This window comes from Lissotriton vulgaris, chromosome 8 (genome assembly GCF_964263255.1).
Source record: "Lissotriton vulgaris chromosome 8, aLisVul1.2, whole genome shotgun sequence".
Classification (NCBI taxonomy): Eukaryota; Metazoa; Chordata; class Amphibia; order Caudata; family Salamandridae; genus Lissotriton; species Lissotriton vulgaris.
Window position 1 is genome coordinate 555,389,906 of NC_141696.1, and position 25,682 is coordinate 555,415,587.

Here is a 25,682-nt window from a genome sequence, read left to right on the forward strand (position 1 = left end):
TCTCCCCTCCCACCCCTTTTAACTAAGTGAGTCAGCCATGTGAATAAAGACCCTTGTGGACTGACCCACCTTCTTTTAATTTCATCATTCCCTCACGACTACACTTTCACCAGACCCCTATCACGCACTCAACCATTGGCTGGAACAAAAGAACTCCAACAAAGAGCGCCTATGGCGCCCGTCGGACATTGCAGCGCCAGTCTGACGAGGAGCAGGAGACCAATGATGAAGCATGACACCTAGTTTACTGGGTGTGTGAGGTCTTCTAGTTCTAATAAGGGAACATCCTGTTCCCTGATTCTTCTCTACTCCCAAACACACATATACCTCTTGTTTTTTTCCCCGGGGGAACTTTGTACTCTTTTGCGATTTAGTTGACTGGACAGGTACACTGGACCCCGTTAAACATTGTCCACAGGTGGTTCCCACTTTTGTATTGAAGATCTGCGGAACCAACAGATCAAAAGATTTTATCTGATTGGCTGCCACCTCATCAACAAAGTTGTGGCAGCAGTCATTTTAGGACTCGGGGACTTCGTCGCCTATCCTAAATAAAAAATAAAAAAGCATATGGGGGTAAGAGTAGGGGTACACTGCCTCCTAGGGAGTCCCAGAGGAACCTCCCCTTGGAGCAAAAAACATAATTTTTTTTATGGCAGTGCAGGTCCACAGGCTCCGATAATTAAAAAAAAATGTAGGCTCCTGCCCCTTCTAAATCTGAGCCTTATGGCGTGGGCCAGGGTCCAGGAGATTGGAGTTTTTTTTGGCATGCAACCCCCTCATAGCTGTTTTTGAGGCCTTTTGGACCCATTTCCTGTGGCTGATTTTCATTAAAAGGGGAGAGCTCATGCAACCTCCCTCCCTGAGCCTCTTGAAGGATCTGGGGACCACATCATCTTGGACCAGATAGTGATGGGTGCTAGGGACCCTGTTCCCTGGGACACTGGTGAGAGTGCGAGCAGGGAATATAATCTTTAGTCCCTGCCCACAGTGTCCCAGGCAGGGAAAAATGACTTTTGCCACAATCTCCCAGGCAGGGGAAACAGCTATGGTGCTGACCGGATGGAAGCACAGAAAAATGCTCCTCCTCCCCAGGCAGGAGAAAAATAAGAGACCAGCACCACAATGGGTTCTGTCTAGGAAGCAGACCAAGCTATTTCAAAGCCACCAACATTGGTATATGTTGTGGGTGCACTGGGTGGGCACTGGGGCACCCACTTAAAAAATGCTGGCTCCTGCTGGCACCCAGTATGGGTGTGCCTAGGGGTCAGGTAACGGCTGCAAGGGCCTTGGGGCTCCTAACATCTGACAATATTATGGGTGGCCTGGGTGGGCACCTGGGGCACACAAGAAACAAGCTGCTGTGTGCATGGAGCACTCTTTAATTTTCTGCAATGAATTTTTAAAAATATTTTTAGATGTTGGTGGTTCCCCTAGAAGAGGGAGAGGAACCACCAATCATTTTTCGAATATTCTAAAGGGCTGCTGGGAGCGTAGCAGCCCCCCAGCAATATAAAAAAAACACAGGAAGACTCCTGTGTCATTGAATAAATGAACCTAGGAGAAATTTCCATTTTGTTTTAAAGCACACCAAGCTGGAGCTGTATGCTCTTCAGCTGGAGAGCAGGGACCTCTTGTAGTTGGTTTTATGGCTACACCTTGTGGCCCAGAAAATGTTAAATAAAGACAGAAAGACAGGTTTAACGTTTTATTTTAAATAATGCTCTATTGTAAAGATAATCACTATTATTAAACATTGCAATGTGTCAATTTATAATTTATTATACTTAGGAATTGTAATTGTATGTTATTTTACATTGAAAAAAATCTTAGCAATTCCCGGAAAAGAAAAAGGTAAAAGGTATGTTAGTGTTATGGGTAAATGGCAGATTAAACATCATTTTAAACTAACAAAACAACTGAAAGTCACCAGTTGCAATTATTTCAAGTAACTAAAACTCATGCCCTAAAGTAACTAGAGTTTGCGCCCTTGCCATGCACTACTAATTACCTCCCATATCACATCACTCATGACATGTTCTATGACATCATTGATAACATCACCGCAATTTCTGAAATAACATCATTGATAACAACACTATACATAGTGGGGGCGCTAGTACACTAAATGTTTAAGAAAAACTTCAAAACCACAACAGTCTAGGGAACAACAACCAATTGCAGCACAGTTCTCTCAAAGGTCAAATTATCACAGTGTGACTTCGTCAGTAACCAACCAATCAGAGCACTGCTTTTTGATGATGTATCGCGAATCCTACTGGAGCTCACTGACTGCATTACCAATCACACCACAACTTATCTGTATAACTGGCAAACAATTGCAAACGTTTTTAAAGCAAATAACTAAATAACTGTGAGAAGCTGGCTTAGTTTAGGGTACACACTTATGTAAGTGGGCACCCTGCACTAATCCAGACAACCCTTATGGTGATTTTAGTGGTCTTAGACAAACTTGGAAAGCTCTCTAAGTAGTAGCTGTTGAGAGCAGACTTCAGGCTTAGTCCAGGAGTGTAAAGCAGCTTGTTTTATCAGAACGTAATATTATAGGTATAGATTAAGGGCCAGATGTATGACCCACCAATTTGCGAGTCACAGTGCGTCGCATTTGCGACTCGCAAATTGGGATGCACAACAGTGTCTGAGACACTGTTTGCGATTCCCAATGGGGTCGCAAATTGCATGCCTTATGCATGTTAATGAGGCTGTCGCGATTTGCGACCCCATTGGGAATGGCTGGCACTCTCAGGGATGGTGGCCTGCTGGGGTCAACAGACCACCATGTCTGGGAGTGCTTTTAATTAAAGCAGTATTTTTTTTAATTCTGCCCGTTTTCCATTAAGGAAAATGGGATGCATTTAAAAAATTTTAATGAAACTTTTAAGTTTCATTTTTAAGGGCAGGCAGTGGTCCTCTGACTACTGCTGTTGATAATCACAATAATATAATAATAAACAGTAAATAAAACAACTGGCTAAGCAACTGAATTGTCCCTTCTGAGTGTTTGGTTTTTTAGGAAGAAAAAAAACGTGGGTGCAATGTGTTTGAATATGAAACATGCTGATGGCTTCATTTAGAGGAAACACGACATTTGAAGTTTATAATCAAGTCTATTTGGTCATTTATGCTGACTACTAACACATAAAATACTTACCTTGGTGCAAAATATGAACTTTTTTTCTTCTGCATTTTCTCTTTTTACAGATAACCCCTGAAGAAGGGACGTGGTTCCGAAATGCATAGGGTTGGATTATAGTTATTTTTAATTGAAGCACTTGTTTATGTTCATATCTGCTACAATGTATGAAAACAATGTATGAAAACAAGTTGTATTTACTGAAATCTGATTTATGATTAAGATATCTAGGAATATTTTTGTTGAAATGTATTTGTAGTAACGGTTCTTGATTACATTTGAATATACAGCATATGACAATTATCATGGTTGTTGCATGTTAGAGTCCTAGTTACCTGAGAAGGGGCTAGGTCACTTACATTTTTTCAGTTACACATATGCTCAGTAGGCATAATACTAACACATATCGAATTAAAACACAGATTTATCATTATAACAGAGTGCGCTTCTCCACTCACTTTCATCAACCTCATAAACATGACAACTTTGTTTCCCCAAGATAAAACTGATCTTCAGAGTCATGGAAACAATAGATAGATATTTTACTCAGTCATTCGTGCATGCTTCGTTTCACCAGAGGTGCAGAGAAATAGAGAGGCAGGCGTTTTCAATAAAAGTATTTATTGAACAGTCTTCTTTCTCAAGCAGAAGAAATGAACATCTACAATCGTAATACTGGTTGCAAAGTATAATGCGTACAGTAAAAAGAGTAGGATAAAATAATACTGTAAAAGCATTGTATGGCTCCTAGACCATAGATAAATACATATATAAATAACAGAGGCTAAAAAGTAATCAACTGGTGCTTCTAAAATATGCCTACCCCGATGTACCTAACCTAAGTCTAGTATGAGGGAAGAAGTAAGTGAGGTGTAGCATAAATTTAGTGTTCTTTGCCAAGAATCTATCCAAGATTTCTCTAAGGGTATAATCAGCTCCGTAACTTGGTTTAGAATGAAGAAGGTCAGGCTCAGGACTCGATTTCCCAATAACCCGCAAGGGTAGCTTGGAAACACTGGAGCTGGATTTCTCTGCAAGAGAAAAGACAGTGTCTCTCTCAGTGCGTCTGCTGGAGGGTCGGCTTCCTTCTGCACTTGTTTTAGCAGGATGCATCGGGCCAGTAGATAGTCGAACTGCTCCAAACCACTGTGTGTTTGCTATGGCAAGTGTGGGCATATTTATACCTTGAAGGTGCCGAGTTTGACGTAAAGGTGGACATACTAACGTCATCAAAGAGTCTCAGTTCTTTGAAAACTCCATGAGTTCTTGTACAAGTCAGTATTCGAGCAAGGGGAAGTCCCTAGCTGCTGAAGCAGAGTTTTCCAAGAAATCGTAGTGGATTTTCGGAACTAGTGGAAGTAGCCCTGCTGTATTTGGACTGCATGAGCTATGTCTAAATATGGTTATGATTTCTATGCCTATATAAGAATATGGTGATTTATACCTATATAAGGGCATGAATCAGGAAAATTACAGTAGGGTCCTAAAATGCAGTACAACAATATCATTACTTCATCGGTTACAACCATATGCCACATCAAAATGACTCATTCCGACAAATAATAAGTCATTCAAATTGCATATCACAAAAATTCTACTCTATGACTAAGTCTAGCACAACTTACAATAATAATTTGTGAACTATTTGAATCTGCACAGCTAAATCTGGATAGTTTCAGTTTAAAAAAAGACTGACAGAATCGTTAAGAACATGGAGAATTTTGAATGGTCTCTGAGGTCCTACGACTTCTAACATTGCAAAAACAGAATGGTATGCTGTTCCTAATGAACAATAATGGTCAATGTGTGTGTAGTGAGATATATAGTACTCACTAAAGGCAGGAGGAAATTTCCTCCTTTCAGAAAAAGACCCTCACACACCAAATCAGCGAGGTGCTTTTCTTCATCATTGGGTCTGCTCCTTATCGGGTCGGCACTGCAATACCCGATCAGTACCCATGTTGGGGCCTTTTGGCGGAGATCTTTTTTCCTTTGCTGTAGGGTGCAGTGCATGTAAGTGCCCTAGTGAGTGTAGATGTGAAAATGTGAGGTGAAAACAGGAGGCAGAGGTCCACCCAGAACAATTTTAACAAATGTGGCCACTCTCCTGATTAAAAAAGTGAATAGCGCACACCACTGTTATAAGGTTACAGGGTAATGTGCTGTTGAAGTCAACATGTTTCTTGCCATTAAGTCAAATTCTGCAGGACCGATGTAAGATATATCTACATTTTTTGCATGTGGTCCCAATTTACGAAAGTGAGTGACCACCCATACAGCACCCTAAAAAGTGGTACCTGTAGATTTAGAACATCAACCTGTAACGGAAAGAATCATAGAGTTTTACTAAAGCATTGCAAAAAACCTCTACAATGCTTCAGTGTTCAATTAATTGCCTAGCCTTGTTTAGAAGCTGCTGAAGCTATTTTGGCGTGAAAGCAGTGCTTGATTGAAAGACCTTGAGAGATCGCAAATAGAATTTTTAAAAAAGAACACACTTTTAACTGTCAGGCTAAATTGTAGTATTGTACAACTGCTGATACTCGCACTGTGTGGGAATTGAGGGGGGAATTTTCGCCGCATTTTCGGCCGCCATCTTGAAAGTCAGCGCTCTAGTCGATGATTTCACCAGGGCTATATCTAGCCAGATGACGCAACGGTGCACACGTGGCGGGCGCGCCAAGGGCAGGCCCGTCAGCGCCCGTCCGGGACCAGGGGCCAGACTCCCTGCTTGCCGTCCACTAGAAAAACGGAGGTATAATTCTAACCAACTTAAACTTTTGAATATTGCCTCAGATTCCGCTTGCCTTCATTCTATTGCTCCTGATTGCTGGAATCATAAATGTAAGCAATATCTGTATAATTTCCAGCATCTTAGCCCCATTTACCCACATGCAGTGATACCGCATCCTGTTTTGAAGTTATTTTTGTTAAACTGTCGTTCTTTACCAAAACACGCTGAGGAAATATACTTGCTCCTTATGGAGGAAAGCCCTGATGTTTTGTTTCTTACAGAAACTTGGTTAAACACATCCGCTGATCCCGTCATAGTTCAAGCCCTCCCTCCTGGCTATATAATACAGAGATTAGACCAAATTATTGGTAAAGGTGGTGGAATTGCCATCATCCTAAAGAATCATCTTACCTGTAGAATGCTTGGGAGCCCTCTATTAAATTGTGAAAATCTTTATTTTTCAATAGGATTTACACCTACGCTAACTCTATCAGGGATCTTGATTTACAGCCCCCCAGGATCTATAGGCCAATTCTGCAATTCGCTTGCAGACATGGTCCCTAAATTAGCAAGCTCTACCACCAATTTCACTATCCTTGGAGACTTTAATATTCATTTTGATGATCTAACTTCCAAAATAGCAACAGAATTGACTTCAGATCTTGAGACTTTACAGCTTATACAAAAAGCACCATCAGGAACACATTCAATAGGACACCTCCTAGACCCCATTTTTTCGGGGTTGAGGATCTATCCTGTCAGGCCCCAAGACGCATTCCCTGGTCGGATCATTTTCTTATCCCCTTTTCCTGGTCTCCTACTCAAGTCATTCCCCAACTCAACTTGTACAAACTAAATCCAGAGGCTGGTCAAAACTCCCATTGGACACCTGGATATCAACCCTGGAGAAATCCAGGCCCGCTGCTGACTCCGATCCTATAGTGGCCAATGAGAAATTTGACAACTGGATCAATACGTCATTAGATACAGTTCTCCCTAAAACAACAATCCAACTGCATAAAGGACCTAATAAAGTGGCTTGGTATACTCCAAAGCTCAGAGAACTAAAACAAGTCTGTAAAAAGGCAGAAAGAGGCTGGAGAAGGAATTATTCCCCGGGCAGGAATACAAGAGCGTCATTAAAACGTATAAAATGGAAATCAGAAATACTCAAGCTCGCTATTATGAGAAGATCATAGTTTCTTCCGCTAACTCCTTCCATGATACCTTTCAAATTGTTAAGAAATTAACGAATGTTCCCTCTCTTCCCGACCCCCCTGCTACTTCAGATTTACGTTGTAATGAAATGGCAGATTTCTTTTACAATAAAATCGAGAATATCCATAAATCCTTCTCTTCCATCAAGGATTCCAATCTTACATACTATGATAAGCTCCATACAGAGGATGAGGAAATGTGTTTAGCAGCTTTCCCTACAATGGACTATAATTGTCTGTTAGCCACTGTTGATCGAGTAAAAAGTGGCTCACCTAATGACCCTGCTCCACTTAGGATTCTTAAACAAGTAACAGGGATGGTTGGCCCGGTTATCTTAGATCTGATTAACTCATCCATTCTGTCCGGAGTAGTCCCCCCCTCTTGGAAAAAAGCTATGGTCAGAGCTTTACTAAAGGAATCCACCTTAGATCCTGACTGTTTGGCCAACTACTGTCCAATCTCCCTTCTCCCGGGAATTGGCAAAATCCTGGAGAAGCATGTAAATATTACACTCTCTGCCTATTTTGAATCCAAACACATTCTTCATTCAACCCAAACAGGATTTTGTTCCGGTCACGGCACAGAGACAGCGCTGCTTGCCGTTGTGGAAGACTCGAGAAAAATCCTTGATTCAGGAGGATCAGCTGCCGTGATCCTTTTAGATTTGAGCGCGGTCTTTGATACGGTGAATCACTGTATCTTAATTGACCGCCTCAAAAATTTGGGTATCTCGGTAACACCCTTAATCTGGCTGACATCTTTCCTGGAGGAACGATCCTTCCAGGTATTTGAGGGTGAAGCCACCTCCAAATCTTGGCCTCTTTTATGTGGAGTCCCACAGGGCTCGTCATTGAGCCCAAAACTTTTTAATGCTTATATGGCTCCACTGGCAGAGATCATACAGCCTTACGGAGTGAACATTATAACATACGCTGATGATACTCAGCTAGTGGTCTCACTTAACCCTTCTGATACATCCACCCCCTGCCTTCGCACTTGTCTTAAAGAAGTGGCTAAATGGATGAACCATTCTTATTTGAAGCTCAATGGAGACAAGACAGAGCTTATGCTCCTTGGTAATCCAGCACTGTTTAGACCAATTGTGATTTGGCCGACTGTAATGGGATTAGCACCCATCCCCAAACAACACATAAAAAGCTTGGGGTTCTGGCTGGACTCAGACCTTACTCTTAAAGTCCAAACCAGAATAGGAGTTGCCGCTTGTTTCAGCATGCTTAAAATGCTTCGTAAAGTACTCCCTTTACTTCCATTTCAAGCAAAAAAAACTTGCAGTCCAGGTGCTTATTTTATCACGGCTGGACTTTAGTAATGTACTTTACCTAGGGGCCCAGAGGCGGTGCTCTCTAAAATCCAAATGATTCAGAACTGTGCGGCAAGAACCCTTTTGGGAATTCCCTATCGACAGTCAGCTAAACCTGTCATAAAAGCTTTGCATTGGCTGCCCATTCGGGAGAGAGTCCACTTCAAAGCGCTTTGTATCACTCACAAACAGCTTAGAGGGAATGGACCTAAGATCATCTCCTCCCTGGCTAAACTATACCAAGCTAACAGGCCTTTACGATCGGATTAATTGCATTTGGCCTGTGTACCAAGGATCAAAAGAGCCAGAAGTGGAGGTCGGCTTTTTTCTTACAATGCCGCCAAGCTTTGGAACTCCCTCCCGCTTCAGCTGCGGAAGGAAACTAACCATCTGAACTTTCGCAAGATGTTGAAAACGTGGCTTTTTCCCAGATAAGTTTTAGAGGCTTCTTGCAGTTTGTTAGCACTGGGATGCCCATGGGTAGCCATGCGCTCTATAAATGCTACTTCTATTCTATTCTATTCTATTCTAATTAATACAATGTTTCAAGGTGCGTAAATGGCATGCATCACACTGTGGTGTTTGTGACCATGCACTTGGCGTGTAAAAACTAGCTAAAGCAACCTCACATGCTATACACGTGTATGGACTCACCCCAATCGGGATTAATGCTTCAACGTGTTCCAGCAGATGTTGGACACTGAGTAGTGCAGTGTCCTGGAAAATGTGGGAGACATACAAAGAAATGTATACAGAGATTCTATATGGCAGTAGTGCACTCGTAGTCTGCCCATGTGGTGCAGTTCATTCAAAACAAATGATGCCCTGTAGTCTAGGACAGTGTTATTAATAGGTGCTCCTGTTGAGTCGGACCACAAGGGTATGCCGCAACTCCTTTCAATCTCGTCCTGTGTATCCTTAAAAAGGTAACGGAGTGAGACAAAACACGGTGTCGCAGGTCACTCCGGGGGTCCGCAAATACAATCAAAACCTTTAAAACACCACCCTTGCGAGTTGTTAAATAAGTATCCCATCAGACTCACATGAGGCTCATCACCCGCTGGCCATAATAGACCTCACACAAGATAAATCACCTTGGCAAAAGTAGAGCGACAGTCAATCTCAGGGGCATTCATGGTGTTTGCGTGTGGACAAAATGCAAATGCATGGGGCACCTAAATACAGCCTCCCGTGACCCCTGCTAGAAGAACGGCAAAGGCCAAATAAAACTAGATCCATCATGGTCCATGCATACTATAAATGTATATGTACTCACATTTATTCTCCGTGCTTATGGTGGAAAGACCTACCCCTCACACTGCCGGTCCCAGGAGGTACTAGCCATCAATGGTGCGGTGTAATTATACTTCCGGGGGATGGGCAGAGGAGGTGGGTCCCTCAGTGTCCTCGTTTGAAACGCTGGTGACCCAACTGGAGGTAATGGCGGGCGCCATGTTGGGGCTGGCGATTTGGTCAAGCCACTCCAAGTTTCATTAAAATAAACTCCTGATGTGTTGTCAGGTTTTTAAAGGGTATCCAGTGTGGTAGTAAGGACTTAGGGCCAGATGTAGGTAAAAGTCATTTACCGATTCTTAAATACCGAATTTTACCGATTCGGTATTCAAGAATCGGTAAATGAGATGTAGTTAAAAATCGGTATCAAATACCAAATCGGAAAAATTCGGTATCGGACTTTCGGAATTTACTGAATCGGTATTTACCGAATCGGTAATTACCGATTCGGTAATGGCCATTCAACCCTATGGGCCAAAAGGCCCATAGGAATGCATTGGAAATACCGAATCAGTAAATACCGAATCGGTAAATACCGATTCGGTAAATTCCGAATCGGAAAGCAAGCAAAAGTGAAACTAATAAAAACAGACAATCAGGTGCTACCACCCTCCCCCTCCCTACCAGGGAGTGGCTACCCAGGCAGCTGCAACTCATTAGAAGGTTCTGGAGAGGCAGTCAGAGCTGAGCAGAGAGACAGAGCAGCAAGGAGAGTTTGTTTGGAGTGAAATACAAAATAAATGGCAAGCAGCACTGACAGCCAGAAGGCAGACAGAAAAATAAAAATAAAGTTCAGCAGCATGGAGCTGCAGGTACTGGTGGAGGAAGTGGTGAGAGTCCACAAACAGCTATTTGGCAGGCAGTCCCTCACTGTACCTGAGTCAGCTAAAAGAAAACTGTGGCTTGCCATATGAGAGAAGGTAAATGCAGTGGGTGTGACAATCAGGAGCATTGAGGACCTGAAGAAAAGATTTTATGATATCAGGAGCCTCACCAAAAAGAAGATGGCAGAAATCCATAAGCAGGCTGGTGTCACCGGTGGAGGCAGGAACCCAGCGACCCCCCTGACTGACCTGGAGGAACTGGTGGCCTCAACCATCGAGCCTGACAGTGTTGTGGGAGTAGGAGATGTGGACAGCTCAGCCAGAGCTACAAGAAAAGGTAAGAGGCTTGCGCAGCATGACACCCCATAGCAACCAGCTTCTCTTTAGCCTTTGTGTACAGGCCAACCCCAGTCCAGTACTGCTAGTACTATACAGGAGCAATGCATCATCGGAAATGTAGTCAGCAAATGTAGTACCATGTGTAAGTGCACAGACATCAGCAAGGCACTGAAAGCAAATCAGATGAATGAAAGTTACATGTGCAAAGCATTTATTGTAGTGACTTTGACACATTAGCACTCAGTTGACATACGCTTCTTTATACCTAGGGGCAACATCAGGCAGTCGACCATCAGCATCAGAAGGGACTGCACCAGCGAGGGAGGAGAGTGTGGAGGCAGGGCCAAGCACTGTACAAGCCACGCAGGAGGAGGAAGACACCACTGCCATCTTCAATGAGGATGACACTGTACAGTCCCTCGTGTTTCCCCACTCTCCACACCTTTCTCAATCCCCTCCATTGGTGTTCTCACCAGAGAACTCCCCGTCACGGTCCCTGTCTGTACTTGAAACCTCACCAGCTAGGAAGAGAATCGTGGCCCCACTGACAGTAATGGTGGGATCAGAGGGTGAGGCTCCAGCAACCGTACAAGTCACTCCTGCTGCACCGCAGGCCACCAATCAGCCAAGCAGCTCGCGCAGACGCCAACGCACACCCAGCAGTGCAGGTCCACCTAGAGATGGCACTGTGTTGCGTGGCCTTGAGGGGAGCATGGTGCGCATCCAGCGCATGCAGGGGAAATCAATACAGGCCGGCCACCGCCAATTCCGAATCCTAAACCAACAAATCGGAGACATGGGCAAGGGCATCAGTGACTTAGTAGACAGTAAAAGGGAGGTTGCAAAGACAAACACAGACATAGCATCAGGAATGCATCAAATTACCACCGCCATCACCCAGCTCTGCGCTAAAATGGACAGCCTGGAGCACACAAGGCGCAGGGGTGCGCGTGTGCACAATAGGGCCATGAATCGGCTGGCCACTGCAACATCCCAGCTATGCCGTAGAGGGGTCAATATGCAGGAGAGCCTCACGCAGAACACGGCGGAGGTCACCAGGGGCATGGCCAGGATCACCAGTGCTAATTTCCCATACTGCTGCAAATCCTGCCCTGGACATGGCAGAGGCAGACGACAGCAGTAGCCGCAGCAGCTTGACAAGCGCTGTAGTTGAGCCACGCAGGAGCACCAGGCGCTCAGCTGAGCCTGCAGGCCATGCAGAAGGCAGTGAGCAACATCCCAGTGGCTCTGGGAATCGCGGCCGCAAATGACATTGCCGGTGTGGGTGAGGCAACCCGGGACATAAAGTCCTCACATTTAATTAGTTAGTTTTGTTGCACATCAGTGCATGAATGTTGTGGCAACATTAAATTTCGTTCTTCTCATTCACAACCTGTCTGTGTCTCTTTACTCACTCAGAAATAGTTGTGTGTAATCTCCTCACGTCTGTATCTGCCATCACTTGGTGTTGACACTCCAGCAGGTTATGTTTCAAGCACAGCAATGTCGTTGTCATGATCCTCGTAGTCTGACAACTCCACCTCAGTACCCTTCTTCACCGCAAGGTTGTGCAACATGGCACAGGCAGCAATGGTCTTACAGCAGGTGATGGGGGTATACTGCCTTGCACCTCCACTCTTGTGCAAGCATCTGAATCTGCTTTTCCAGATGCCAAAGGTCCGTTCAACCACATTCCTTGTGCTTTTGTGGGCCCGGTTATACCTCCTTTGGCTGGGTGTTGAGGGGTTGAGGTAGGGGGTGAGTATGAATGAGCGGAGGGCATATGCACTGTCTCCTAGAAGGAAAAGGGAAGACATTACTCACATGCATACATGTACTTCATACTGCAATCGGTATTATGGGGGTCAGACACTGTGTCTTACCTAGGAGGTATCCTTCACCAAATTCCCCTGCAGTCAGCCGTGCATAGATGCCGCTGTTTTGAAATATATAGGAGTCGTGGGTACTCCCAGGGAATTTTGCCACAAGGTCAGTGATGGCGCACTTTGCATTGCAAATCACCTGCACATTGATGGTGTGCGTTGACTTCCTATTCCGGTATATGTATTCGGTGGCAGCAGGGGGACAAATGGGAATGTGCGTGTCATCAATGCAGCCAATGATATGGGGGAATCGTACCATCTGGTAGAAGTCTGCTTTTGTTTGGACCAGTTCCACATGGGTTGCAGGAAAAGAAATGTATTGGTCCATCCTCTGTAACGTGGCGTCAAGGAATTTGTGGAAAAAACTTGACAGGCTGCTCTGGGTCACCCCACCTACCGCAGCAACCACACTCTGGTAGCTGCCAGACGCAAGCAGGTGTAGGCTGCATAGCATCTGCACGTGCGGTGGGATAGCGTGTGCCCTTGGGGTGGTGTGCTCCAACAGTGGGTGGAGGTCCCTGATGAGGTCCAAAATGGTGTCTTAGTCCAGCCTGTACCTCTGGAGGATCTCTGCCTCTGTGAGCATGAACAGGGTGATCCTCTCTCTGTAGACCTGCTCCTCTCTTTGCCATTCCCTCTCTCCTTCCTGCTGTAGCCGTAGCCGTCTTGCAATGACATAAAATGCCGCCATTGTGCAAGTAAAATTGCATTTTGGGTCCTTTTTTATGGGTTGCAGTTGGTTACCACCTGATTCCAATCCATGGTAAATACCGACTCTTAAATACCGATTTTGAGGCTAATTCGGTATTTCTGTGCTTACCTACATCTCAATGATCATTTTTACCACTTCTTATTTTCCGATTCGGTATTTTACCGATTCGGTAACTCTTCTGATTCGGTAAATATACCGATTCGGTATATTTACTGATTCGGTATTTTACCGATTCGGTAACTACCGATTCTGTAATTTTTCCGATTCGGTATATTATCGATTCAGTAACTTTACCGATTTGGTAAATTTACCGAATCGGAGGGTTTTCAGACTCCTACATCCCAATGGCTCAATACCGGTCAGTAACGGCCGAGAATCGGTAATTTCGGCCGTTACCGACCGGTATTGGGCCACCTACATCTGGCCCTTAGTGTACTAAAGAGGGGAAATTACATCTGCCCTTGGAAAGTGTATCTCCGGAGGTGACGGTAACTTTAACCATGAGTACTGTGCAATTTGTGTGCTGACGAACACTGAAATACAGGTACAGTGTGGCATTCACATTGTGTGCTGAAGAACACTAATACACTCAAATGTAGGTACAGTGTGCTGTTTGAACCTTATTGCTATCCACTGAAACAATATATTCAACTACTCCAAAGTGACTCACAAAGGATAACGATATGATGATGTGTAGCGATAGAAGGGGTCAAACCACGAATACTGTATTGGTAAGGAGTAATGGTGAGTACTGTTACTGAAATCCACGGAGGCCAATAGATAGAAGTAGGTACAAGTAAGAGCCCTAGTGTGAGGCTAAAAATGATACAGTGATTACATCAATCACAGCGATGGTGGAGTGGACCAGTTAGGTATATAACAAAGGTGCATCATACTCGATCACCTCCTGGTTCATGTATACGTTTTTGTCTTTGCAGTGGTGATAATATCAGCCACTGTGATGGTAAAATGATTGAGCTTGGTATATACGTAAGGTGCATTGTACCAGATCAACTACTAACTCAAGTGCAAGTTGATGTCAATATAGTAATGATGGCTGTGGTCACTTGTGGTGTCGATGTGGTAGCTGGATTGTCATCTAGTTAGTGACCCCCAGGGGATGTCTTCATTCAGTCCCTCTTTGTCAGAAGCTAATCTCAACACCCACCTTTGCTCAATCCGAAAAAGAGTTTCTTTGGTCATGCCAAGGTGTGCTTCAAGGGCGAACCATCTGATTGAGTCCGGGGAGTGGTGAAGGTGGTCAAAATGTGTTGTCATCTTTGTGCTCGTTTTAGGGCACTTGAAATTACTCCTGTGTTCTTTGATCCTGGTTCTCACTGGTCTGGTGATCATCCCTACATAAAGGTGTTTGCATGGGTACGTTAACACATAGATACAGTTAGTGGTATTGCAATTGGTATGTTTATTGATTTTCCACTTAAACCCATTCATTAATGTAATCTCTTTTGTGACTTTTGTGAACAAACAGCGCATGAGCCGCACAGGTGGTGCCCCATCACTGGTGGTAGGCCCCTTAGGGATCTCTGTGCGCTAGCATGTTGAGTTTTAGGTCTGATATGTATGAGCATGTCTTTTAGATTACTCATCCGTATGAAAGCAAATCTAGGGGCCGGGAGGTTTAGACTACCTGTGTTCAGGATAGCCCAGTGTTTCATGATGATGTTTTTTATTCGGTTTGATTCAGGTGTGAAGGTAGTAACACACATGAGTAAGTCACAAGGTTCTTTTTGTTTAGTCTCTAACAGGCTTTCTCTGTTATTGTTCCTGGCTCTTTTCAGAGAAAGAGATATGTTACATTGGGAATATTCTCTTGTGCGTGTGTAGCTAGGGTCTTAGATTCCCTTTGGAAGTCCGCCACTGAGCTGCAGTTCCTTCTAATTCGAAGGAACTGTCCAAAAGGTAGGTTTTGTTTAAGGGCCCTGGGATGCTGGCAACTGAATAGCAACAGACTGTTCTTGTCAGTTGGTTTACGATAGAGTGTAGTTGTGATATGTCCTCTATCTAACCTAATCATTAGCTCCAGGAAGGGTATCTCAGTTTCTGCGGTTGTAATGGTGAATTTTAAATAAGGGTTCAAAGTATTTATCCACTCACAGAACTCCTCGCAACCAGTACAATCTCCTTTACATAGAATCAAGATGTCATCAATGGATCTCTTCCACAGGAGCACATTCGCCAAGTAGGGGTTGTTGGAATTCAGGATCTCCCTGTCCTCGAACACTGCCTTTTACATACATGCCAGGCTTGGCGCGAATGTGATGCCCATGGAAGTGCCCTGTGTTTGACGATAAAGTTGCTTGTTATATTCAAAAAAGTTTACCGTAAGGGCTAAGTTGGCACACTCGAGTATGAAGGTCACTGGGCAGGTGAGTGCCAATCCATCCGGCTTAGGGCGTCCTCTATCACCTCCAGAGTGGCCCTCTGTGGGATATTGGTGTAGAGGGCCTCAACATCCAGGGTTACCAGAAGGTTCACTTCCTCTGGATGCTGGACCCCCTCAAGTAAACGTAGGACATCGGTACTGTCTTTTAAAAAAGAAGGGGTGGCCCTCACCAAAGGCTGAAGAAAATGGTTGCAAAACTTCAACAGTGGCTCGAGGATCAAGCCGATCCCCGAGACAATGGGTCTCCCGGGAACTGGGGAAACCCCCTTGTGGATTTTTGGCAAAGTGTAGAAGTACGACGTCTTTGGATCTTTCATGATGAGAAAATGTGCCTCTTTACTAGTGACCCAACCCTCTGTTTCAGCTGAAAAGACCTTGGTGGAAATGGTGGTAGTAAGTTGTGGTGTAGGGTCGTCTCTTATGGGTGTATAGTACCTCCGGTTGCTCAATTGTCGTAGGCACTCCGCATCATTGTCAACAGTGGACATTATGTCTGTGGCTCCACCCTTGTCAGACTGTTTGATGGTGATGGAGGGGTCATCCGCCATCGCCCTGAAGGCTGCTAGTTCATTTGAGGATACGTGTTGGAAAGGTGCAGGCGTTGTTTTGCTATGGAGATCCTTGAGCACTGCCTGCTCAAAGGTCAATACCTCATGGGGAACCATACCACTATTAGGTGTGTGAAGGTGGGAAGGTTACGTAGCCCAGAGTCATCCTCTGGTAGCATAGGTTTGTCTTGCAAAAAGGCTTTCAGATGTATTTTATGGAAAAGCCTTGGATTTCACAGGTATCACGAAATTTGTCAGTTTTAAGGGTGGGTACAAAACCCAACACTTTCTGTAGTACAACCTCTTCTATTGATGTCAAAGGTCTTGAAGAGAGATTGATTATTAATTTCTCTTGCCTCTTGTCTGGCTCCTTGTCTTCACTGAGTGTGTAGCTTGTTCCTGCCACAGTACTCTTTTGGTGACCTCTTCTGCGCCATTTTCCTATGCCCCAACCTCTGTCTAAAAATGGGGGTTTGTTCCATTGTTGGAAGAAGGGCAGGGGTCCCTGGTGGTACATCAGGTATTGCCAGTATTGGGGTCCCTGGTATGGTGGCATGTTGAATGGGGGGTACATCGGGCGTGTTATATAAGTTTTTGTTGCTCCAGCTCCCATTGCTGGAGTCACTATTTGCTGAGGACCCTCTTCTTGATGGGTTGGAGGTCTCATCTGATGAGTAGGTAGCAGCAGGTGCTGTGTAGTCTGCTTTTAAATACGGATACACTTTCTCCTTGTCAAACTTTTGTATATCTTTCTGAAGCTTGGACATTTTTCGCTTCATTAGATATTCCCTATTGTCTGCAATCTCCGCATTGATCTCTGCAAGTTTAGTCTTAAATACAGTAGATTGGATGGTCACCTTGATTGCCCCTTCTGCTGTCTGAATTCTTATCAGCAATACATCTGCAATCCTTTTTGCAGTATTGATGATGAGGATGAGCCAGTCCCTAGTGCATTTCCATGCTACTAAGGACCACTCTTTCTTAACGACCGCATCCTCTAAAAATTAGCGTGGAAAATTACTGACCATCAATCCATTTGGGGCCATATTGGCCCGCAAATATTGGGTCATCATGGCACCATCTGAAGTTATTTTAAGCCACTCGCATTTCATGGTAGAAAGGAAGCTCAAGTCTTCTGACTGGCTGCTGGAGGCTGAACTGCCATCAGTTCCCAGCAGAGATGGGGTTCTAAGAATCTCGGCTGCTATGTCATCCCCAAAGCTAAGTGCCTGATACCCATCCATCTTGATAGTATGGAGGTATTAGATGACTTGTGAAAAGACTCCGGGAATAAATATTTCCTGTGTCCTGCGTTGGGCCAGGGGAACCAATGATATGTACCTGGTAACCTAAAAACAAATAAGTTTCACCCGTGCATATATCATTGTACAAAAAAGGGGGACTATGGGCTATATTTAACTAGGTCCAGCATACAGTCCCAAATATAATGCAAAAACAGAATGGTATGCCGTTCCTAATGAACAATAACGGTCAATGTATGTGTGTAGTGAGATATATAGTACTCACTAAAGGAAGGAGGAAATTTCCTCCTTTCGGAAAAAGACCCTCACAAACCCAATCAGCGAGGTGTCTTGCTTCATCATTCGGTCTGCTCCTTATCGGGTCGGCGCTGCAATACCCAATGGGCACCCATGTTGGGGCCTTTTGGCGGAGATCTTTTTACCTTTGCAGTTGGGTGCAGTGCGTGTAAGGGCCCTAGTGAGTGTAGACGTGAAAATGTGAGGTTAAAACAGGAGGTAGAGGTCCACCCAGAATAATTTTAATGAATGTGGCCACTCTCCTGATTAAAAAAGTGAATAGCGCGCACCACTGTTATAAGGTTACAGGGTAATGCGCTGTTGAGGTCAACATGTTTCTTGCCATTATATCAAATAGAAGGCAATTCTTCAGGACCGATGTAAGATCTATCTACACTTTTTGGTGGTGGTCCCAATTTACGAAAGTGAGTGAGCACCCATACAGCACCCTAAAAAGTGGCACCTATAGATCTAGAACATCAACCTGTAAAGGAAAGAATCATGGAGTTTTACTAAGGCATTGCAAAAAAACCTCTACAATGTTTCAGTGTTCAATTAATACAATGTTTCAAGGTGCGTAAATGGCATGCATCACACTGTGGTGCTTGTGACCATGCACTCGGCGTATAAAAACTAGCTAAAGCAACCTCACATGCTGTACACGTGTATGGACTCACCCCAATCGGGATTAATGCTTCAACGTGTTCTGGCAGATGTTGGACACTGAGTAGTGCAGTGTCCTCGAAAATGTGGGAGACATAAAAAGATATGTATACAGAGGTTCTATATGGCAGTAGTGCACTCGTAGTCTGCCCATGTGGTGCAGTTCATTCAAAACAAATGACGCCCTGGAGTCTAGGACAGTGTTATTAATAGGTGCTCCTGTTGATTCGGTCCACAAGGGTATGACGCAACCCCTTTAAATCTCGTCCCGTGTATCCTTAAAAGGGTAACGGAGTCCTAGGACGTCTGCCATGGGACAAACAGGAATACCAAGCGTTGGGGTAATCCATGGTTAAGCCAGAGGATTAAAGTGTTGATACAGAAATGTAGACAATCAGAGAGAAGATGGAAGAAATCTACGATGGCAGAAGAAAATCAAATATGCCTTATTAACAATTAAAGCTGTGTAAGGAATTTAAGAAGACAAACAGCTGAAGGAATCAATTATGCTGTAGGTGCAGTTTTATTGCGGCAAGAGGTGCTCAACTTACAAGCACAAATGGCTTTATTGTTGAGGGCAAATTCGATTTTATACATTTACCCAAGTATGGTTGGATATTACACATGTGTACACCACTCTTGTTCTGTATGTTATAATATCAGAGCTAAAGTTCAATGCATACAGTAGTGTGATGACCATATATTTGAAGACACGTTCACCACTCATATGTGTAGTGTCATGTGAGTTAGCACTGACAGAACTCTTCTAGCTCCTGATGGACTCCATTAGAACATAGTGAAGTGACTTCAGGTTTTAGAATGTTGAGTTTGCGGTTACAAGCAAACAAATAAAGACATGTAAAACCAAGCTCCATGTGTGGCATAGTCATTGGCAGGTACCCAGACTGGAGAGGATGCTACAGCTGATGACGAGATAGGGGATAAGTAACCTGAAGATAGACAGTGTTCTCCTAGAGAGCTTGCCGTGGTCCAGGAAACTTCTTGTTCATGCCATGTATGCCTCAGTCAAAGTGCAGAATTGACATTTGGTGTATGTGAAGTGAAAGCATAGCTACAACCAGTGTAAGGCATTTGAAGATAATGAACCCTCACTGAGAAGTTGTTGACCATGAACCTGCTGGTGAGGCCGTAAAGAGTGGTACCACACTACTACGCAACCTAAGGCTATACAGCATACAGAGTGATAACAATAAAAGCGGACACAACCAGCTTTTAAAAGAGCAGCAAATAGCAAAAGTAAATTGCAAGAAAAGGTTGGGATCAGAAGCACAACAGGGCGGAGATAATCAGGTCAGACAGTACAAAGTGACGCCTAAAGGCAAATTCAATTCAGATACATGAAACGATCATATGCTTACCAGAACCAATTAAAGAGAGTCATCATACCACAGCATGGTGTTAGGTGGCCCAAGAAGTAGTTCCCAGGGCTGTGCTTACAGAGCTGTCCATACACGAAGTGGCATGCCTCCAAAGCTGCTGAGTGGGGCTCATAACAACTTCATAGGTCTTCGAAGATTAGAAAGCCGAGAGCGGCGATCAGAATAGTAAAAGGCTGTTTTTCCAATGGAAACCATGAAAGAGGCTCTGTTACCCATGATTATCAAAGATGCATAAACAAGATCGCCAAACAGCCTTGAAAAAAACACTACTTTGCACATCAGTGAGTTCCACACATGGTTATAATGCAACCGCCTTCCGGAAACCACCACCACCTTTCAATACCGCCAAAAAGCTTATTATTGACGACAGACTGCTTGGATAGAGACATTTGATATTTATATTGGTGCACTAGAAGAAACAGATAACAAGAAGATTAAGACATACCTTAAGAATCTTATGATGAAGGTGTAATAGAAGTCATAAAGAAAATACAGCAAGCTGGCGAAGTTACATTCTGTCAAATCAAAGATGCTTTGAACCTCAAGTTCAGTCAGAATATCTTTATTCGACTTATTAAAGTCATACAAAGAGAAAAAGCATTAGAACAACACGTTAAAAAGTATACATTATATCAATACACATTTAAAATACTATTTACACTTAGATAAAAAGGTATGTATATGTAAAAACCATGCCTATACTGTAATTTCATACATTTAATAAACTTTTAGGGCGAAGATTGACCAGCAACTTTCGCCCTAGCTGCCGCGACCAAAAAATTTGCAAGACCAAATGCAATACATGGATTAGCCATTAGCTGTAGATAGAGCAACGCGGGTCTCACCTGTGTGAACCCAGCGTTTTTTAGCAATGGAAGTAAGTGCTTTTTTCTCTGCTCGTGATATAAACTACAGAACATAATGAAGTGCATAGTGTCCTGCACAGAGAAGTGGTCGCAGCTGCAAGGGGCGGCTAGTTCTGGCTTCTGCCATCCCTTAAAGGAACCTAGGTGAAAATGAATAAGGTTAAACCTTAGTTTGGTTAATAAAAACCTGTGATGAGGGATAGTTACAAAACGAAGGTATGGGGCCAATTGAAAATCGCTCAGCAATAGGAAGTGAGCCCTAACTGCAGGCTTCTGAAGCTCAACTGCCTCACGGCTTGCTTCCTTCCTTTCTAAAAAGGCTTTTTTAGTTTGAGCTATGTCGCTGGTCGTAATTTTCTCAGGAGAACGAAAAAGTTCTGGGCGACCCAGATCTGAAAATGATTTACATAGATAGGCCAGCCAAGGAATTTTACTCTGGTTGTCCAAGGATAGGACATCCCTCAGAATTTTATGGTTCAGAGGTAAATCGGCGTTTAGCCATATTTTCAGCCACAAAATCAGGGGTGCAGCGCTCAATAGGTCCGATACATATGGCAAACCAACCTCCTTATGGATAGAATAGGTAGGGGTTGATTGGGGGACAGAAAGAAGGGATCTTATGAATCTGTTTTCTGCTCTCTGAATGGGGTCAAGATTTACATAACCCCACAGAGGGGATCCATAAGATGCGATGGCAACAGGCTTACTTTTGTATAACTTCAACAACGCTTCCATGGGTCTGGCACCCAATTTCCCGGCAAAACCCACTATAGCGGAGGAAGATCTAGTTACTGCCAACCTCTTTGCGTTGATCTGTGGACCCCAAGTGCATTTTTGATCGAACAGCACTCCCAGATATGGAAATGTGGTTACCTCAGACACGGCAGTCCCCCTGCAAAAAAATGATTTGTGTCTTCTCTTTGCGCCCTCTATTCCCATGACCATGGTATGGGATTTAGATGCGTTAACCTTTAGGTCCAGATTTTCCATAAAGGAGCCAAAGGCGTCAAGGAGAATCTGCAGGCCAACACCCGTACGGGCTATCAATACGGCATCGTCCGCGTACAAGAGTGCCGGAATATGGGCGTCTCCTGCACGCGGTACATCCGTGCCCCTGCCCCTCAAATGTGCCCCAAGGCCGTTAATATAAATGGTGAAAAGCGTAGGGGCCAGAATGCAGCCTTGGCGTACTCCTTTGAGGGATTTAAATGAGGAAGTACACCTACCATTGTTGGACACTCTAACAGCGGCGAACAGCTCCTGGTGTAGCGAGGCCATATACATGACTAGGGCTTCGTCAATTCCCATATCTAACAGGATTGGCCATAGTTTGGACCTGTTGACGAGGTCGAAGGCCGACGAAAGATCCATAAAGGCCAGAAAAACTGAGCCCTCCTTAGCCATTGTATACTTAGAGATGAGTAAATACAAATTAATGCATTGCTCAATCGTGCCTTTACTCTCTCTAAAGCCATATTGTAAGTCACACAGCCCGCCACAACCCTCAACGTTCTCCCTCAATCTCACTAGAAGAACTTTCCCCAGAATCTTTACAGTAGAGTCCAACAGAGATATGGGCCTATAAAAAGCTGGATCGTCCCTCTGGCCTTTGTTTTTATAAATGGGGACAATAATAGAACTGGCCCATGAGGCGGGTGCTGTGCTGGAGTTTACTGCATTAAACACATTAGATAACACTCTTGACCACATTTTGGGAGAGAACATAAAGAAGTCGGCCGGGACTCCGTCCGGGCCCGGGGCCTTATGTTTGGTTGTATCCATAAGTGCATTTTCTACTTCTTGGGGATTAAAAACAATAGGGTTAACCATCCCATAAGTAGGTAAATGTCTATTATTGTCCTCAACGGCTGCATTGTCCCCATACACATTTTTAAAAAAGGATAGCCATTTTTCTTCAGTGATCACACAGTCCATCGGTAAGTTATCATCTTCCATAAAGAGAGGGTGCTTGATGATTGCCCAGAATCTTCTGCTGTCCTTAAGCACCGAGGCTGAGAGGAGTTCCTCCCATGTCTCGCGCTTAATAGCATCTTTACGGCTCTTTACTGCTGACTTGTAGATTTTTCTCAGCCTCACAATCTCCTCTTTTGGTCTTGGAACAATTTTAAGAGCCGCCAGCAGGTCTCTATGTGCCTTCGAACATGCAGCGTCGAACCAACGCTTATGAACTTGGGTTCCTGGAAGAGGTTTAGCTTTAAGATCTCTAGAGACCTGTGCACAAATTTCCTCAAAAGCAGAGACCAGTAGGTTCCCTTGGGTGTCGGAGTTCTGACATAGCTCGGTCTGCGTTTTGATTTTGGGGAAACATTTTTTGTAGAAGTCTTCCGGGATTACCTTTGCCCATTTTATTCTTCTATCTTGGTCTGTAGGCCTCAAAGAGGAGGCTGAGTTTACGGGAGATGGAGCTGTGCCCATTTTACTGCCCCACGCCACTTCGAGGAGCACTGGATTGTGGTCGCTGAAATGGGTTTCCACTGTCCTATATGCTATGATGAGGGGTAGAATACCAAGGGAAACAAAAATGTAGTCTATCACGGAACCATTCTGACTGCCGTTGAAAGTTGGCGTTCTGGCACCGAAATTGGGCTCATAAAGGTTATGATTAGCCAGTAGGTCTTCGAGCTCCTGTCCCTCTATGGTATGTTCGAAGTGGGGGGCATCCAAGGCAGCATCCTCATCATCACATATTGCTCTTCCCTTACAAATTAAATTGCATAAATGAATGTTAAAATCACCTAGTAAAACTAACTCAAATACAAAGGAGATATTCTGTAAGACTGAATTTAAAATGCTATCTAAGTTTGCAATATTTCGACCATTATAGGCACTGTTACTTGAATTATAGAAGTTGACGTATAAGGTCCTACTAGTTTTATTGATATACCTTTCAACAATCAGTATGTTGTCAGATTCGGACCTGATCTGTCTATAACTTCCTTTTAGATCCACGGAGAATAAAAGCACCAGGCCGCCTTTGGCTCTACCCATGTTACTAGGCACTGCTGGAATTGCAAAACTAGTGTATCCATCCCACCAGAAATTGCTGGCAGTATCCCATGTTTCTTGCAGCGCAACGATATGGTGCTTAGAGATAAAGCTGCGCCATACTGGGTCCTTGCGTTTGGTACTCAGGCCCGCCACGTTCCAACTTACAATCCTACATGACTCCCTGGTAGTCGTGGGTTCACTGTCACTCTCAGAGTTGCCTTCCTCGAAAACTTGCGCTAAAGTGGCACCATTAGAGTTCACGTGACGAAGAACCTGTCTCGTCCCGCTGATAGTGCCCATGTCAGGAGCAGCGTCTGACCCGAGGGCGAGTATTTGCTGACCACGGGTGGTAGGTATATATGAATCTGTGACTGCATTAGACCTATAAGAGCTTTGGGGAACATTGATGTTTTGACCCTCTTTGTGTGAGTTTAAATTGGGTGGTCCAAGATTGAGTGGATTGAATCTTGATGTAAGTCAATCACAGGTGTTAAGGTCTGATAAAGGGCCAAACCTATTTCCTGTGGTAAAGCCCCAAGCAGAAGGGGTGGCTGGGTGAATCTGAGCGGCGTGAGCTTGATTCCACTGATGGTGTGGGGTGAATGGGTGGCCCATGGCCGGCTCCATTCTCTGCCATCGTGATGACCTGATGCCTCGTGCGCTAAATTCGTAACCTGGTTCGCCGTTCAGCCACCCGTTAGGTCCAAACCCGTGTGGGTAAGCCGGGGGGATAAACCTCTCATAAGGATAGATAATTCTTCCTGACATTTGCTGCGGTGCAGGCGGAAACCGATCACTAGTGAATCCAGGGCCCTTTGCCCCTCCCCAGCTACTATTGCTCCTGTGCTTAGCTGGCCTGTTAGCATTGGCTAAGGTAGAGGATTGGATCTCGTTGTTAAAAAATCTGAGTGTTAACGGGACTATGGATCCATTGCGCCGTTGAGGCGGGAAGAGATTAATCAGGATTTCGGGAAGAACATCTGCGTTAGAAAAATTTATGATAACGCAGTCTCCCTGAAACTTTTTTGGCTTATTGCCAATCCAAGGTACCCTCCTGGTCGAAACTATAACACCTGCCAGTTTGTCCAACCCTTCCTGCGCCATGTAGATGTTGTTAGAGAGCCAATGTAGGGCTTTGTCCTTGAGATCCTGGTCGGACTCTGTTTTGTCTTGTGACAAAGCTGGGACATTGGCCAGTACCAGGACTAGCGGTAACGCTTCCGCTAAAAACTGGACCGGTCTGGCCTCTTGGTTAAGTACCGCCATTGCGTCAGTGATGGTGACATGAGGACCCCCGGTTGCCGCACTCTGGTTCGGAGCTATTGATGTTAAGGATGGAGGTGGGTGTGGCAGGTCTGGTTGAATGGGCTGCGTACTTCTATCCATAGCGGGAACATCCTCATCCGTAGATATTAGGTCTGCGACGAGGGTTGAAAGATTCTCTAGTTCCTTAGCCAAAATACCGTGGACCCCTCCCAATTTCTTAACTTCGGCAGTTAGTTTGTCCACCTTCCCGATCAAGGGCTTTATAATAGTTTTGATCTTGATATCTATCATTTCCTGGATCCTATTGAAGAGATCATCATCAGATATGCGCCTGGACTCGAGATCTACCTCATGGTCTGTAGGGTTACCCCTCCTTCTAGGAGGTGGGGTGGCTGGCTTATTCCTCCCCTGATGTTTCCCCCCTCTCTTAGCTGCTGTTTTCCTGCATGCTCTGACGGCACGATTGGGGGGGGACTGGGGCTGAGGGGCCTCATCTATGACATCTGTCTG